The 18,954-nt window shown below is 36.5% G+C and overlaps 1 long non-coding RNA gene across 1 annotated transcript; it reads right to left on the bottom strand.

The window, feature by feature from the left end:
* Window positions 1–4,973: 4,973 nt before the first annotated feature.
* On the bottom strand, window positions 4,974–17,367 carry LOC138896907 (uncharacterized). Its single transcript, XR_011410470.1, has 4 exons — window positions 17,231–17,367; window positions 16,021–16,074; window positions 15,559–15,657; window positions 4,974–5,453 (listed from the first exon to the last, which is right to left on the bottom strand). It is a non-coding gene; the product is annotated as an uncharacterized lncRNA (long non-coding RNA).
* Window positions 17,368–18,954: the final 1,587 nt, after the last annotated feature.

The raw sequence follows: 18,954 nt of genomic DNA, 5'->3' as shown, positions 1-18,954 counted from the left end.
GAATATAGTTTTAATATTGCAAAGAATAATAAAGTAATAAAATTATTTAATTTCGCATAAATAATTTACCATATAATTATTCAAGGAAGTTTGACGTCGATGATCTATAATATGTTTATCCATTGTAGAAATCATGTATGATGTAAGACAAATTTTATCGTGAAGATATAAGCATATGATGAATTATATTATTAGCATATATTTAATTTAGAGCTATATAATTTATATGCGTAAACCTTTTTGCTCATTAGGGACAAAACATTTAGAAATGCATTATAATGCAACAAATAAAATTGCAACATAAAAAACGTCATTAGACAATATAATATAAGGTTTTTGAAGGAGAGAATATATTAGAATTCTAAATATTATTGTTACCCAAATATAAATAATTATCAGATGAGCAAAACTATATATGTATACATGAATTTGTTTGTAGTGAAAATATGGCTTGAACTTTTTGAACTCTTTTTGATAGGAAGAGTATTTTGTAATTGCTATTATGAATCAAACATATTCATATAAAGATAATTGATAGTAGGCTATATTTATGCAATTTAGACACTATTTATACTCTAATTTACTTTAGTGATATTTGAATGTTAAAAGATAACAAAATGCTCTAATTAAGAATTTTATGCTTTGCAGGAGCCACTCCGAGCTAGGAGGAAGCTAAAGAGTGTTTTGGAGTCAATATGGAATGTGGAAAGCCAATCGAAGGTTAGCCCGATTGAAAAGGATCGAGAAAAGCAAGCGGGGAGGTCCCCTCCAGGTGCGCGACTGCGGAGTTGACCGCGAATTGGACCGCGCATTGGAGGCAGAACACTGACGGTCGAATCCGCGGTCGCGGACGGGCGAACGGAGGCCAACAACTCAGGGGCAATTATGTAATTTTCAAGGCGACTAACCTAAACCTATATGAAGCCTAATTCGCCCAGAAGAGAAGGAGGGCTGTTTTTAGGAGATTTTTGGAGGCAAGAACAAGAGGAAAAAAAAGACGGAGAATTTCCTAAGAGTTTTCATCTTCTTCTTCTTCTTACTTTCATTGTTGATTATGAATTGTTATAGTGAATTTTTATCCATTAGTATGAGTAGCTAAATCCATCATCTAGGGTTGATGAAACCAATTGTTGGATGAAGTTTTGACTATGTTTAGATATAATTGAGCCGTTCTTATTCTATGATTATTCAACTATGTGTTGGGTTGTGATTAATTGAAAGAGCCCTTGATTAATCGTGTCTAGTTACCTTGTGTTGCTTGAGAAAGAACACTTGGTTAGATTGTTGTTGAACAACACCACTTTCGGGTAAGTTAAGAGATTAATTACTTGAATTTAAAAGCGGGGTTAGAGATAGCGAAGCTTTGGTGGGATAATTCTGAGTTGCATAACTTGTTAACTAGAGTAGTTCGAGAGAATGCTTCTAGTAAATTATCGTAATTGATCGAGAGATAATTACGGTAGCCTGGAACTCATAATCCTCATTGAGTATTACGGCGAGATTATATCTAACATGTCAGGAATTAGTCCGGCAATTGAGAAAATCAATAGGCCTAGATCCTTTTTACTGTTGAATTCAACCTTATTCTTGATTATTGCTAATTTTGTGTCATTTGTCATTAGATAAATAAATTCCACTTATACCCCATTAAAAATCTTGCATCCGGAAGTTATTTGAGCTTATCATTAGCATTGTTAAAAGTTATAGTAAATAGGTTAGTTCCATGTGGGATTCGACTCCGTATTTGAACTGGATTATATTTGCAGCGACCGCTTAATCCTTTTTACAAGGCATAGTTGGGCATAATATGTTAAAAACTAACGGTGTTACCCAACTCTGAAAATCTTATGCTCTGAAGCAAAATGTTTCCTCTCCTTTTATTGGATAACACAAATTATCACTTTAATTCCTCATTTTTAGATAATGTCTTCTAAAATTTTGACCTTGAAAATATCCCCTTTTGTGCCAGTTTTTAATGAGAAAATAATATTTTATAACCGCTGTAAAAATAATAGCAGAAAAAATATATAAAATTTGTATATATATATATATATATATATATATATATATATATATATATATATATATATATAAAAATTCGGTTAATTTTTCCAAAAAGAAAAGTTAAAATTTTAAAAACATAGAGCTACGAGGATCACTTCTAGGCATATTATTGAAGCAAACGAATAACCAAATTATATTGTCACTTTTAGCCCGTGGCAGAAACTATTTACATCTGGTAGCGAAAAAAGTATATAAAATTTGTATAATTTTTGTATATAAACATACAAAATATATATATATATATATATATATATATACAAATTTTATATATTTTTCGGTTATTTATTTTACAACGGCTATACATTGTCATTTTCTCATTGAAAACTGGCACAAAAGGGGATATTTTCAAGGTCAAAATTTTAGAAGACATTATCTAAATATGAGAAATTACAGTGATAATTTGCGGTATCCAATAAAAGGAGAGGTAACGTTTTGCTTCAGAGCAGAAGATTTGCTTCATGAATGAGTATTGGGTAACACCATTAGTTTTTGAACATATTGTGTTAGTGAGACTAAAAGTGCTCCACTTTAGCATACTTAAGTGACTAAATATGCTCAAGGCTATATTTGAGGGACCAAAATAGACCTACCCTCAAAGATAAGGGACAATATTATCCAAAAACTCCATGATTTGCTATGTATTTGTTATACATAAGATAATATCAAATAGGATGTATAATTAATACAAGTATTAGGACAAGAGTGGTTGCTCTAGTGGCTAGCACCATCCACTTCCAACTAAGAGGTTGTGAGTTCGAGTCACCCCAAGAGCAATGTGGGGAGTTCTTAGAGGGAAGAGAGCCGAGATCTATCGGAAATAGCCTCTCTACCTCAGGGTAGGGGTAATGTTTGTGTACAAACTACTCTCCTAGACCCCACTAGTAAGATTATACTGGGTTGTTGTTGTTGTTATTATTGTAATTAATACAAGTATTAACTATACATATGTGAGAAAACATACCAAACAAGAAATTCGTAATGCACAAAGCTAATGCTTGCATTGTTTTTTTTTAATATCTCCTACCAAATTACCCTTAAGTGGTTGTAATTTTTGTTGCGGCATAAATGACATCTTCATATTACGTTAAATGGGATAAAAAGTTGACTAAGAATATGGGATGCATGACACATGGATTGAACTAACTATAATGACTAAATAATTTTGATTGTATTAAATAATTTTTTTTAAGTAAAAGCACATATTTTAATCCATGCAATATTAATTCTTACGTTACGATACCTTACAACTTGTTTGGATGGTTGTTACACATTGTATTATATTGTATTATTATTTTAAAATAATATTTTAGTTGGTTCTTTATTTAAAGTTGATTTTATTATATTGTTCAATTCATTGTTCCGAAACAATAAAAAATCTCATTTTACGAAACAACCGATTTGATGTGGTGAGATTGTTTTCTATTTTTATTTTCAATTATGCCCTTTTTTATTATTCCATAATTCTATTTTATACTTCTTCTTCTTTACTCCATACTTTTTCTTCTTTCGTCCAACATTTTGGTTTGTTTGCTCTCTTCCTTTTTTGTATCTTTTTATCTCAATCTATAGTCTCTGGATACATTTTGTTGATTAACAACTTAATTTGCTCAGGTTTCTACCCTTAATTTGAAACTACAAGTACTTTTTTTTTTGTTCATGGTCATATTTTTAGGTTATTGCGCTACAACTATGCCTAGTTTTGAAGATTTTTATTTTGTAGTAAACCGTATAATCTGATAATGTAATTTATCAAGTTAAAAACATGGTTTAAAGTTTGGGATAAGCTTATCACGTTTGTTTGCAGCTACATCGTATATCATTAATACTCACATTCTTATGAGAGAAACAAAAGCATCTAACCAAATATGGTATAAAATAATGGTGTATTTAGTGTAGGAATTAAATCCCATCAAACCCCAACCAAAGGACACATCACACATGAATGTATTACCTAGAAAATTTGACCGTGCTTCGCGCGATCGATAAAACAAGCTATAATTTTGTAGTCATATTCTCATGTTGGATATTAAATATGAAGAAAATGAAAAACGAAGTTCATCAATTTCAACATCAAATAAATCGGAGGTAAACAGTCATTGATAGTGAAAAATGTCAGTTATAACATTTATTTGTAATAATGTAAACTTAAATTTTGTAAATGCAATAACATAATATTCGTATATACACAATTATATTCACAGGCATTCTTTGTATGATTTATCTGATAATGCTCCTTTAAATATTTTGTTTCTAACGTGTACTTATTCATATTTCAAATATTATATCCGCATTTGTGTGATTCTTGTATACTTCTCATCCATGGAAGCTTCATGTTGTTTATTTACATCTTTAACAAAAGTCGAATATAGTTATAATATTGCAAAGAATAATAAAGTAATAAAATTATTTAATTTCGCATAAATAATTTACCAAATAATTATTCAAGAAAGTTTGACGTCGATGATTTATAATATGTTTATCCATTGTAGAACTAGAAATCATGTATGATGTAAGACAATTTTTATCGTGAAGATATAAGCATATGGTGAATTATATTATTAGTATATATTTAATTAGAGCTCTATAAGAATGCATTATTTTATATGTGTAAATCTTTATGCTCATTAGGGACAAAACATGCAGAAATGCATTGTAACGCAACAAATAAAATTGCTACATAAAATATGTCATTAGACAATATAATATAAGGTTTTTGAAGGATTGAATATATTAGAATTCTAAATATTATTATTATCCAAATATAAATAATTATCAGATGAGCAAAACTATATATGTATACATGGATTTGTTTGTAGTGAAAATATGGACTTTTTGAACTCTTTTTGATAGGAAGAGCATTTTGTAATTGCTATTATGAATCAAACATATTCATATAAAGATAATGCATAAAATTTTAAAAGGAGAATATGATATGAAATGGTACTGTTATACATATCAAATTAAAGTGCATACGATGATACAAATATCTATCAAATGGAATGGAATAATCATTCATTTCATGAATCAGCCAAATATTGTACAAATCATCATCTTAAGGGCTCCTCAAGCCGTTGTAGAATCCTTTTGCTCCCTTTAGTTTCTCGCATTTGTTGAGCTTTTATGTTGTAAGATTCATGTTAATATTTTACCGTAACTAATAAATTTGAACTACATTCCAGGAAAAACAATTTGACCACTGCTATTGCTTTTGTTCAAAGAATAAATAGGCGGCCAATAGTATAGATGCCAGGATAAATTGCCAATTAAATAGAATTTCACAGTTTAAATAGGCGGCCAATAGTATACTGCGGATGCCGGCAGGTATACCTTGAAGTCTCTGAAGCTGACCTCGTCTCACTAGTGCATGTACTGGTAGGAGGTACCTAGATCTGCACAAAAAAGATGTGTAAAAGCATAGCATGAGTACATCACAACGGTACCCAGTAAGTACCAAGCCCAACCTCGGTAAAGTAGTGACGAGGTCAGGTCAAGGCCCTACTGGAATAAATAAGAAACCAAACCGGTATATAACAGTGTAACAATGATAACAAAGGAAATGAAACAATAAAGAATTATACCAAGATTAGCTATACTGAACTAAGGCAATAATGCATCACGGAAGAAAACAAGGAATGATATGTCAAGGAAACAAGTAACCAAAACACAAGTACAGTAATAGAAATGTATCAACAAGAATCACTACCGAGATATCGCCTCGTAGTCTCAAATCACAAAACGATTCACAATCTTTCCTTATATCACAGCGGGAGCCTTGCATTTAGTTTTGAAAATTATTTTTCCCGAAATAGCTTCCCGTGTTTTAGCCCACCTTATCACACTGCGTGGCTTCAAGCAGTTTCCCTACTAGCAACACGCGTATCAAGCCCACCTTATCTCACCACATGCATTTCAACCCCAATCCTTATACCACCACATGCGTATCTATATCACAATGTATCACAAATTGCACCTGAAGTCAACAATAATGGTATTTCCACAATAAATAGCCCATGATTCAACCACAATATGCACAAGAGTCTCAACAATAGCAACTGGAAGTGAATAACTCAACAAGAATAGTATTTCACAACTTAACAACTTTGCCTCGGTGTGAATCACGACCTTTATAAGTCAATATCAATTTCAACAACAAGATATTCCAAGAATAACAATTTCAAGTAAGGAGCTCAACGGTTAAATAATTAATAAGGAATAGAGGGAATTATAATTTCAACTAGGCATGTAAAGGCAAATACCAAGTAAGAGGTAAGGAAAGTAAAACATGTGAAGATCGACTAAAGATGATAAATATAGCATATTATGGTAACTCAATTAAAGGCATGAAAAGAATCTACATAGCTAGAACCGGTCAATTACCAAATTTAGCCCGTGTACACACTCGTCACCTTACGTACACAGCTTCCACACATCACAATTAACACAAAACAACACCAATCCTAAGGGGTAATCCCCCCTCCCCCTCTCGCAAAGTTAGGTAAGACACTTAACTCAAAACACGTTAACTCAATCCACTAGTAAGCCTTTCCCTCGATTATTAAACTCTGAATGGCTCGAATATAGCCAAAACAACTTCATACCATAAATATAAACTACAGGAAACTATTTCGAACAATAAAGTTACGATCTTTAAAGTGAAATAAAAAGTCAACTCTCGGGCCCGCGTATCAAAATTCGACCAAAATTACAAAATTCGAACACTCATTCGATAACGAATTCAACCATACAAAAATTACTCAAATCGCCTTTCAAATCCCCAAAATTTAGTCTAAGAAGCTTTCACAATTTTTTCCAAATTTTCAACTCAAATCACTAATTAAATGATGAAAATAACAATGGATTCATGAAATATAGCCAAAACCGAGTTAGAATCTCTTACCCCGATGATTTCCTTGAAAACTTTCGAAACATCACCGCAAATCGAGCTCTCTACGTCCAAAAATAAAAATGAGATCAAACCCTAGAAGACCCTTATTTCTGCCCAGTGATTTCACTTCTGCGGGCATGGGGTCGCACACCGCACCTGCGGAATTTCCATCGCTGGTGCGGTTCCAACTTAGGCTCTGAAGGATCGCACCTGCAGAACCCATAAGTGCATTTGCGCAACCGCATCTGCGGAAGGTCGGTCGCATCTGCGCATTCGCTTCTGCTCGCCATTGACCGCACCTGCAGTCCCAGCTGGGCAAGACCAAATTAAGTTCTGCAGCTCGAGGGTCGCACCTGCGGCCCAAAGTGAACAAGTGTGATTGCACCAGACACAGCCAAGCTTCAGCAATCACACAAGTCCAAATTTGTTTCGGATTCAATCTGAATCACACCCGGAGCCCACGGGACCCCGTCCGAATATACCAATAAGTTCCAAAATACATAACGGACCCACTCGAGGCCAAAAATCACATCAAACAACATTGATTCAACGAATCACAACCCAATTCAAGCCTATGGAAACTATGAACATCCGAATTCCAAAACTAATGTCGATTCATACCAAAACAACTCCGATCGACCTCAAATTTTTCACACAGGTTATAAATTACATGACGAACCTATGCGAACTTCCGAAATTGGAATCTGATCCCGATATAACTAAATTCAACTCCCGATCAAATTTCACAACCTTCCAAACCTTCAATTTTCTAACTTTCGCCAATTCAAGTAAAACGACATACGGACCTCCAAATCAACATCCGGACACACTCCTAAATCCAAAATTACCATACGGAGCTATTGAAACCGTCAAAACTCTATTCCTGAGTCGTCTATACAAAAATCAAACTACGGTCAACTCTTTCAACTTAAGCCTCTAACTTAGAGATTATATGTCCCATTTCATTCTGAAACTCACTGAACCCAAAACCAAACATCCCGACAAGTCACATAACCATAATACAACATAGAGGATTATGTGTCCCATTTCATTCTGATTATCGAATTGAGATTTTTCGACTGCCGCTGTGAGATACCTTTACGGTGAAATTGGCAAATCCTCGAAACTTTCCTACACACGGGTTTGGGAGGCAGCAGCATTCAGCAGATTTGGAAGCGCGTCCGGACATCCCCGACTGTGATCCAGGTTCCACCTTTCTTGAATTGTATTTGCGCACATCTATTTACTGTTGCCTTGCCAGCAATTTTAATTGGATTGCTTGCTTTTTCTATCTTTTCTACTAGTGTTTTAAGCTTAAGGTTTCATCTATCCATTTTAATTCTGTGTTTGCATAGGGGTAGTTTCTTAGACGTGGTAGATTCATTGTTCTAGTGCCTGCTCGCGTTACTGTTCGCGTAGTAGCTCCTTTGAGTTGTTTTTAGCTCTCGGGTTCGTAGCTTGTAGTCATTCGTCCCCGCTACTTGTTCTTAGTGGTAGTGTTTACCCAATACCTTTGGTTTATAGTGGCGGTAGTGAACGATGTAAGAGTAAGGTCATGTCCTCGGGTGGGGCTGGGGAGGGGTCCAGGGGTGGGAAAAGGGTAAGAAAGCCTTTAGGCTGAGAGTTGGGTCTTGGAACATTGGGACGTTGACAGGGAAGTCTATAGAGTTAGGTAAGATTCTTCAGAAGAGGAAGATCAACATAGCGTGTGTTCAAGAGACTAGATGGAAGGGTACTAGGGCACGAGATGTAGACGGGTTTAAACTATGGTACTCAGAAAGCGCTAGGGGTAAGAATGGGGTAGGTATTTTAGTAGACAAGGACCTCAGGGAGCTCGTGGTCGAGGTTAGGAGGGTAAATGATAGGTTGATGAGTATTAAGCTGGTAGTTTGTAGGTTTACTGTAAACGTGATTAGTGCATACGCTGCTCAGGTAGGTTTGGACCAAGAGGTCAAGAAGCAATTGTGGGAGGATTTGGACGAGATGGTGCGTAGTATCCCGTACACAGAGAAGTTGTTCATTGGCGGAGATTTCAATGGCCATATTGGGACTAGTGCTAGGGGTTATGATGATGTGCATGGCGGGTTCAGTTTTGGGGATAGGAATGAGGGAGGTAATTCACTGCTGGATTTTGCTAGAGCTTTTGATTTGGTTATAGCTAACTCGAGTTTTCCGAAGAGGGAAGAGCACCTGGTCACTTTCCGGAATTTAATGGGCAAGACTCAGATTGATTATCTTCTCTGCAGGAAATGCGATAAATGTATGTGCACTGACTGCAAGGTCATCCCAAGTGAGCACCTCACGACGCTACATAGGCTCTCGGTGATGGATTTGAAGATCAGGAGGAAGAGGAAGAAGAGGGTTGTGTTCGGTCTACCCAAGATCAAGTGGGTAACCTTGACTAAGGACACAGTTCGGGCGCTAGCGGAGAAGCTGAAGGCTATGAGGGCCTGGATGAGTAGGGGGACGCATCTAGTATGTGGTTCACGACTGCGAATTGCATTAGGGTAGCTGCTAGAGAGGTCTTAGGGGTTACGAAGGGCTCTCCTGGGGGTCATAAAGGGGACTGGTGTTGGAATGGAGAGGTTCAAGGTAAAGTGGAAGCTAAGAAAGCTGCTTATTTGAAGCTAGTGGAGAGTACAAACGAGGAGGAAAAAAGACTTATCAGGAGTGTTACAGAAAGGCAAAGAAAGAGGCGAAGTTAGCAGTTACAACGGCTAAGAACGCGGTGTTTGCTCGTTTGTTTGATGAGCTCGGGGGCAGAGGCGGGGACAAGAAGTTGTATCGGTTGGCCATGGTGAGGGAGAGGAAAACCCGCGACTTAGACCAAGTCAAATGCATCAAGGACGAGGATGGCAAAAATGTTGATGGACGAGGCACTTATTAGGAGAAGATGGTAGACATACTTCCATAAATTGTTGAACGAGGATAGGGATAGAAGCATTGTGCTGGGTGAGTTGGAGCACTCTGAGAGTCGGCGGGATTTTTGGGTACCGTAGGCGGATTACGGTAGAGGAGGTGGAAGGGGCGATGCGTAAGATGTGCAGGGGCAGAGAGACGGGGCTAGACGAAATCCCGGTGGAATTATGGAAGAGCGCGAGGCGGGCAGGTTCGAAGTGGCTCACTGGGCTGTTTAATGTTATTTTTAAGACGAAAAAGATGCCCGAAGAATGGAGGTGGAATACGATGGTTCCGCTTTACAAGAACAAGGGTGATATCCAAAATTGCAACAATTATAGGGGTATCAAGTTGTTGAGTCACACTATGAAGGTTTGGGAGATGGTGGTTGAGGCCAGGGTGAGGAGGTGCGTGTCTATTTCTGAGAATCAGTTTGGATTCATGCCAGGGCGTTCGACTACGGAAGGGATTCATCTGGTAAGGATATTAGTGGAGCAGTACAGGGAGAGGAAGAAAGATTTGCATATGGTGTTTATTGACCTTGAGAAAGCGTATGATAAAGTCCCGATGGAGGTACTGTGGAGGTGTTTGGAGGTTAGCGGCGTTCCGGTAGCGTACATTAGGGTGATTAAGGATATGTATGATGATGTTAAGACTCGAGTGAGGACTGTGGGTGGTGACTCAGAGCATTTTCCTGTAGTGATGGGGTTGCACCAAGGATCGGCTCTTAGCCCTTTTTTATTTGCCTTGGCGATGGATGTACTGTCGCGACACATCCAAGGGGAGGTGCCTTGGTGCATGCTATTTGCCGATGATATAGTGTTGATTGACGAGACGCGAAGCGGAGTTAACGCGAGGTTGGAGGTTTGGAGACAAACCTTGGAGTCTAAAGGTTTCAAACTGAGTAGAACCAAGACAGAATACTTGGAGTGCAAGTTCAGTGACGGGACCCATGATGCAGACGTAGAGGTTAAGCTTGATGCTCAAGTTATCCCCAAGAGAGCGAGTTTTAAGTATCTCGGGTCTATTATCCAGGGTAACGGGAGAGATTGACGAAGATGTCGCACATCGCATCGGAGCGGGATGGATGAAGTGGAGGCTCGCTTCCAGTGTTTTATGTGATAAGAATGTGCCGCCAAAACTTAAGGTAAGTTTTATCGAGTGGTGGTTTGACCGGCTATATTGTATGGGGCTGAGTGTTGGCCAGTCAAGAACTCCCACGTGCAGAAGATAAAAGTAGTAGAGATGAGGATGTTGAGATGGATGTGTGGGTGTACCAGGAGAGATAGGATTAAGAATGAAGCTATCCGAGACAGAGTGGGAGTAGCCTCCGTGGAGGACAAGATGCGGGAGTCGAGGCTGAGATGGTTCGGACATGTTAAGAGAAGAAGCATTGATGCTCCTGTTAGGAAGTGTGAGAGGTTGGCCATTAAGAGTTTGAGAAGAGGCCGAGGTAGGCCTAAGAAGTACTGGGAAGAGAAGATTAGACAGGACATGGTGCTGCTTCAGCTCACTAAGGACATGACCCTTGATAGGAGGGTGTGGAGGTCGAGGATTAAGGTAGAAGACTAGTGCGTAGTTTTTAGTAGTTCACCGATAGTTTTAGTAGCATACATGTCCATTCATATTCTTAGATTTTTATTACGTTATGTGGTTTTGTTCGCCTCAGATATTGTATTCCCTATTGCTATTATTTGGTACCACTTATCTTTTATCTCTCCCTTTTTCTTTTCTCTTCCTTCTTTCTTCCTTCCTTGCTTTCATCTTCTTCTTCTTGCCCTTCCTGAGCCGAGGGTCTATTGGAAACAACCTCTCTACCTGCATTAGGTAGGGGTAAGGTCTGCGTACAGACTACCCTCCCCAGACCCCACCTGTTGGGATCATACTAGGTGTTTTTTTTTTTGTTATTTGAAGTTGTTACCACTTTTATCATTATGTGATCTCTTTTATTGTTACGTTACTCTTAGTTGAAATTGTTGTACACGATATCCTTTTGTTGCCGGGTCATTCGCATGCATTTAGACGTAATACTAGTTCGTGCCATCTCTCTTTCATTGTTAGCCTAATTCATACACTAGAACCCAGAATTGCCATTTCATGGAGATACTTTCACTATTGAGTTTATCCTTAAACAATTAAATGGAATTGAGGTTATCGAAAGTCTTAAATCTATTTTAAATTGAAGTTGTGTTTAAAGGGGGTGTTGTTCTTTGTGAGTTACTTTTTTGCTCATTTTGTTGTTATTGAGATTTTATACACATTATGTTTGAGCCGTGGGATATTTGTGGTGAAAATATTGATATTGTTGGATCGTTGGAAAGGTTGTGGCATATGGGCACTTGTGTTATGAGTTGATACATCGTGTTGTTGTGATGTTAGCATTTGTGAATTGTTGTGTGATTTGGTTGTTGTTATGCGGAGTATAAGGGTGGCATTTTATCGTTGTTGTTATGCGGAGCATAAGGGTGGCAACTCACTGTTGTTGAATGTACGGAGTGATGAGGGTGGCTATTGTGTTATTGTCAGGGCGGAGTGACACCGGTGGCTATTATACGAAGTGATACGGGTGGCTATCGAAGAGATAAGGGTAGCTAACGATATTGTCAAGGCGGAGTGATACGGATGCCAATCGGAGAGATAAGGGTGGCAATATCAGGGATGATGTGTGATGGCTTGGGGACATTGTGTTGGTGATTTTCGTGTGATGGTGTGTTTTTCCTTGTGTCTGTCATACACCTTACGAGACTTGTTTTGTTGCTTCGATGAGATACTCGATGTCCTTGATATTACTTGTTGGTTGGGGCTGCAGTAGTACACTCGCACAAGCATACACCGTAGTATACCACTTATACTAGTTGAGAAGTATGAAACTTGACATTTATTGATCATGCCCATGTGTTTTTGTATTATCCGTCTTTATGTTATTATTGAGCATGTGACCATACTGGGCGGATTGTGATTGTGAGCATGTGACCATGCCGGACGGATTGTGATTGTGAGCTTGTGACCATGACGGGTGGATTGTGATTGTGAGCTTGTGACCATGCCGGGCGGATTGTGATTATGAGCATGTGACCACGCCGGGCGGATTGTGATTGTGAGCCTGTGATCATGCCAGGCGGATTGAGATATTGGCACGAGAGTTGTCCGTGCGTTTGTGATTCGAGATGCGGCACGAGGTGTCGCGAGTATATGATGGCGGGTTGAAACCCGTGACTTGTGACTATGAAATGAGGTATCACGAAGTGATTTCATTGTGAATCTTGTGTTAGAACGACTTGATTAATTGTTTGTCCTTTGTGTTCCCTATTTGGTTTCAATGGTAATTTTACGGTGTTCTCATTGCTTTACTATTTATATCACATGTTGATTTTGTTGCCATTTACCGATTTTTGCTTTCCAGTATTAGCTTTATATTTCTATACTACAGAGATTACTTTGTCTAGTGAGTGTCTTGATTGTACCTCGTCACTAGTCCACCAAGGTTAGTCTTGATACTTATGTGGTACCGACCGTGGTGTACTCATACTACACTTTTGCACATTTTTGTGCAGGGCCAAGTGTTGGAGATATTGGACTCGGGCGGAGTCAGCTTATTGATCGCGAGGATTCAAGGTAGAGTTGTTTGGTCGTCGCAGTCCATTGGAGTAATTTCCTTATATTGTACCGTCGGTTGTTATTTGAACAGTATTTTATTTCCATCCTTGAGATCATTCCATGTATTCATCTAGAGTTCTTGAATCTGTATTACCAAATCTTGGGAGGTTGTTATGATCATTGTCGCGTAGGCTTGTTCCTCTTTTATTTCGGTATTTATTTTAAGATATATTTTAAATTATCATTGTTAAAACTGGCTTAATCGTTGTTAGTAATCGGCTTACCTTGTCTTAGAGACTATGTGTTATCACGACGCATGTGGTGGGTTTTTAGGTCGTGACAACTATGGACATCTAAATTCCAAAACTAATGTCAATTCACACCAAAACAACTTCGATCGACCTCAAATTTTGCACACAAGTCATAAATGACATAACGGACCTATTCCAACTTTCGGAATCAGAATCCGACCCCGATATCAACTAAAGTCAACTCCGGTCAAACTTCTCAACCTTCCAAACCTTTAATTTTCTAACTTTCGCCAATTCAAGTCGAACGATCTACGGACATCCAAATCAACATCCAGACACGCTCCTAAGTCCAAAATCACCATACGGAGCTATTGGAACCGTCAAAACTCTATTTCAGAGTCGTCTACACAAAAGTCAAACTACGATCAACTCTTTCAACTTAAGCCTCCAACTTAGGGACTATGTGCCCCATTTCACTCTAAAACTGCACCCTAACCCAAAATCAAATACCTCGGCAAGTCACATAACCATAATACAATATAGAGGAGACAATAAATAGGGGATCAAAGCTAAATACTCAAAACAACCGGCCGAATCGTTACAATAATTAAATAATCTTTCCATAATTGGTACTCGGCAATTAAAACCCAATCCTAATTAAGGTATATAATATTTCATGCAAAAGTTTTGCAGCACAACTCATGGAGCTTTCATGTGCACATACCATTTAAGAGAGCTATTTGTGTACATTATACATCGTAGAAGCTCTCAATTTTTTGTACCAAGTCTATATCTCCGCAAATGAGTTTACGTATATAAGAGGTTAATACAGGAAGAGATCATCGGTTGCCAGTTAAGGTATGTGGGAAACAACGCAGGATTTATAATATAGTGTTACTAATAGTGCGTTCTTGTGTTCGTTTACGCTACTACATGCAGATTCCAATAGTTAGATTCTAATCGAGCTAAGCATGGCCATTTGAAATATCTATTATAACTTTAGAAAACTTTGGAGGGTGATTAGGAAAAACAGAAACTGTAGGAAAATCTCATCAAGAGAATAAGTGACCAGAGGAGAAATTTCTTACATGCACCTTCTAGTCGCTTCTTAGTGATCTTGCATGATTGCTTTTAAGAGCATTTCTAAAATCATACACTAAGTTAAATAGTGTAATAAATGCCTAAATGCAAAGCTTTAAGTTCATAGAAACAACCGATTTCATTCAAGATTACGATTATAGAAGATTTTAGTTGGTTCTAAGGGTAGGCAGTCTTGTTCATTAAGTAAGATATAGACAACATCAAATCCAAATAACGCTCCGAATACAAGTTAAGATCTTAGCACGGTCTTAAATATCTGTAGAACATGTAAGTTCAACATCAAATCTAAATAACGCTGGCTATGTCGTGTTTCCTGAACTCACAAAAAAATGAATCACACAAACACATTGGATGCATAAATTTTTAAAAAAGGAAATAGAACGAAAGCAAAGCAATTGAAAAAAAAATCTGAAAAAAATAAAAGAAAGAAGAGGTATAAAGTACCAGTGTTTTTAACACATGTAACTCGATTGAATTCTATAGTAAATTGTATGATTAACATGGATTAGACATAAAGGATCAAGCAGGGTATCTTACGTAAACTGTTGTACATTATTAAGAGAAGCAAAACCAAGCTGTCACATCCAACAATAAGACTCACACTAATAGGAAGCTTTGAGAAACAATTTAGAGGCATCATGAGGTAGGTAACTATAAATTAGTGGATTAAGATATCGTCGCCTTGAAATCAACTAAATTTTATCTTTGAAACTATATACAAATTCAAGAGAGTGATTAACAAAGAACTCAAAGCATAATTACCTTATTAGATCATGTGAGATGGCCGTCTGCTGAATAAGTATATTATCCAATCACAAGTTTCAGTATGAAGGTATTGATGGATCCTCCATAACCATTCATCTACAAAGAATTAAACACTGATTTTATTAATTGAGAGGTTGTAATAATCTGATGAAATAGCAAGGTTAGTGGCACATTTGCTCGCGCTCGTGCTAGGAGAGCCTCTTTTTTATCAGCTTGCATCATTCTATATAATTCGTGGCGCCTAACCTTCTTGTCAGCATGTATTTTTTCGAAGTTTTCATTTTTATGATTTTGACCTTTCGGTCGTCTACTCCCTGAATGTGAAAGTCAAGTGCATATTGACATTACTGAATGTATGTTCAACATTGGCTGATATGCATGCATGTTTATACTAAGTAAAGAACCGATGCAAAAACTTACAATACCTATACATAAATGGTTAGAGGTCAAAAAATTTACCTTCCGGCGCTATTGAATAACACAATACACGACAATCACAATGGATCGCAAGAACTGCAATAACAAAGAAAAAAAATCGGGAGGAAATAGTATTAGTAGTAGATAACTCCAACCAAAACAGAGGAGAAAGATGAAAAATTAGAACAACCTAAGAGTTAGAAGCAGTCATGCATGTGATGATTAAACAACAGTCAGTTTGATCATATTGTCCCTACCAGTTAGGGAAAGATAGCGCCGCCCAAATAATTTCAGAAATAAAAACCTTAAATTAAGACCTATACAATTTAGCGTATATACCAGCCAGAAAATTGCAAAGTCAAGAAGTATGTGATTGAAAAGTCAAGAAGTATGTGAAGAATTGAGAAAACCCTAATCCAAAATTAATTAAGACCTATACAATTTAGCGTATATACCAGCCAGAAAATTGCAAAGTCAAGAAGTATGTGATTGAAAAGTCAAGAAGTATGTGAAGAATTGAGAAAACCCTAATCCAAAATTCAGCACGTTACAAGATCAAACATAATTTTTATCGCTCGATTTAGCACACACCAACCATCGAGCTGTAAAATTAAAATTTATGAACAGAACCTAAAAGAAGATATGGCAAAAATTAAAAGAAGGGAAAAAATATGTGAGGAACATCAAAGAAGAACGGGGGGGGGGGGGGGGGGGGAGGTGGGGAAGGAACCTACAACAGCCACTGAACTTCAGAATTTACCCACATCAGTATCATCAGCGGATTGAGATCAAGAATTGATCTCGACCCAAAATTTTGCATGTGGGCTGAAATTAATTGAAAGAGTAAATTCCAGAACTGAGCCATTTGGATCAAGGATTCAGTCCAGATAATGCACTGAATCAAGTACATGAATACTATTTAAGAAGAATTCCCCAACCCACTTCTGAATTCCTTGAAAGAACTTAGCCATTTGGTTAGAAGGAACGAAAACAAATAACCAAAAAATGGGCAGAATAGCTCTTTTGAAGTCGACGTTGGAATGGGACGGCAGAAACTGGGAATTAAGTTCTATTGGCAAATAATGATGGATTTTGCCTCTGTAGAATGGATCAAATTTGAAATCAAAAGAAAGTGTGAATTCTGCCGAATTTGGAGTACAATAAAGTGCAGGAGTGCACTGTTTAGCTTTGGTAACTGATAATTTATCAGATGCAAAGCAAAACACAGGTGCAAAATTAATTAAAAACATACCCGTAGATAGAAGCAATTTGAGGAAGATGAAGAGATCTCTGAGAAGCAATGTAAAATCCGAAAGTTTATTATGCAAACAAAATGGAGGAAACCTAGTGGGCGTTTGGACATAAAGAATTATAAATAAAATAAAAAAAGTGAAAAAAAAAATTCAAGTAAAAATAGTGTAACTAAACTTTTCAGAGTGACATAGACAAATGACAATTGCATAAGAGCATCGATAAAAAAAAGGACCCACAAATTGCATGGATATATATATATATATATATATATATATATATATGGACAGCTGATGTGGCATCCTTGTATAGCCGGCTTTCATATTTATCTTTTTTTCTTTTATTTCACTCTTTCACTTTATTTATTTCAAATAGTATTTTATTATCTCACAATCCAGAATAATAAATACTACATATTGGCCCAAAATATTAAGTCCAATAGTCGTTTAATTTTTTGAGTAATTTTCATAAATGACTATTGTTTAGTGACTATTAACTTCTTATATCTACCATATACATAATTACTTTCCGTAGCTACCTTTTAGTTATTATGGTAATGTATTCGGTGTATTCGAGCTACTGTATTCATGAATACGGTAGCAAAAATCGGCTAAAAATAGGGCAGTCCAGCTGCCAGCCATTGTATTCACATATATTCGTACCATGTATTCATGAATACAACGTAATAATAGGTCTCTTCATTTGTTTAATAACGGAAAGCTGCTAATTTAACGGGATACGCTCCTAATATAACTCACCTAAATCAATTATCACACAACATTATCAATCCAATTAATGAAAAGCTTTATCAAACGCTAAACACAAAAAATAGAGCATTTTTCAGAGTTTCAATCCCTCTTTTTTTTCTGATACAGTTCGAATTTTTTTTTCCTGACATTGTTCGAGGTTCTCCTCGGAATTGATACAAGTATCTACAGAAATACTTTAAAAATCGATTTTTTGTATATGAATACATCATGTATTTATGCCGGATACAACCTGTAATAGTAACTTACTGCCTGCATTTTTCATAATAAACCTAGTGCTTGTATTATGTTGTATCTAACAGTTGTGTTTAATGTATTCAAGTTTATTTTTTTATTCACAATATTTTATTTATTCCTAATACATGGTATTACTGCTTTATTGAGTATATTTCATTGGTTGTATTCATTGATTTTCTATTTATATTGAGAGTATTTTACTGTATTTCATTGTATTGTTGTTTTAAATACATATGGATACAGTTAGGTTGAAAATACATATGAATACCGCTAGATTGAATGCATAACTAATTGGTGAATAACATCAAAATGATAGAACTAATAATGTATTTAAAAATGTTGTTGTATGAACTCAAATACATATAAATATATCTAAATAAAACGGTCAAAAATCACTGTACAAAGTAAAAATCAATGTATGCCTTATCGAATACATATAAATACATCTAAATACAAGAAGAGAAACCCACTGTACAAACTAAAAATCAATGTATGCGGACCCGAATATATATAAATACATCTACAATTATGCCTTATCGTATATATATAAATACATCTAAATACAAGAAGAGAAATCTACTGTACAAACTAAAAATCAATGTATGCGGACCCGAATACATATAAATACATCTACAATTAGGGTCAATACATATTTTTGTTCTCCTTTCGGCTTCAATGGTTGCTGATGAACCTGCAAATACAATTCCATTGCTATATGTGA

The sequence above is a fragment of the Nicotiana tomentosiformis genome, chromosome 8 (genome assembly GCF_000390325.3).
Source record: "Nicotiana tomentosiformis chromosome 8, ASM39032v3, whole genome shotgun sequence".
Classification (NCBI taxonomy): Eukaryota; Viridiplantae; Streptophyta; class Magnoliopsida; order Solanales; family Solanaceae; genus Nicotiana; species Nicotiana tomentosiformis.
Note: the sequence above shows the minus strand (reverse complement) of the source record. Positions and strands in the feature narration are given on the sequence as shown.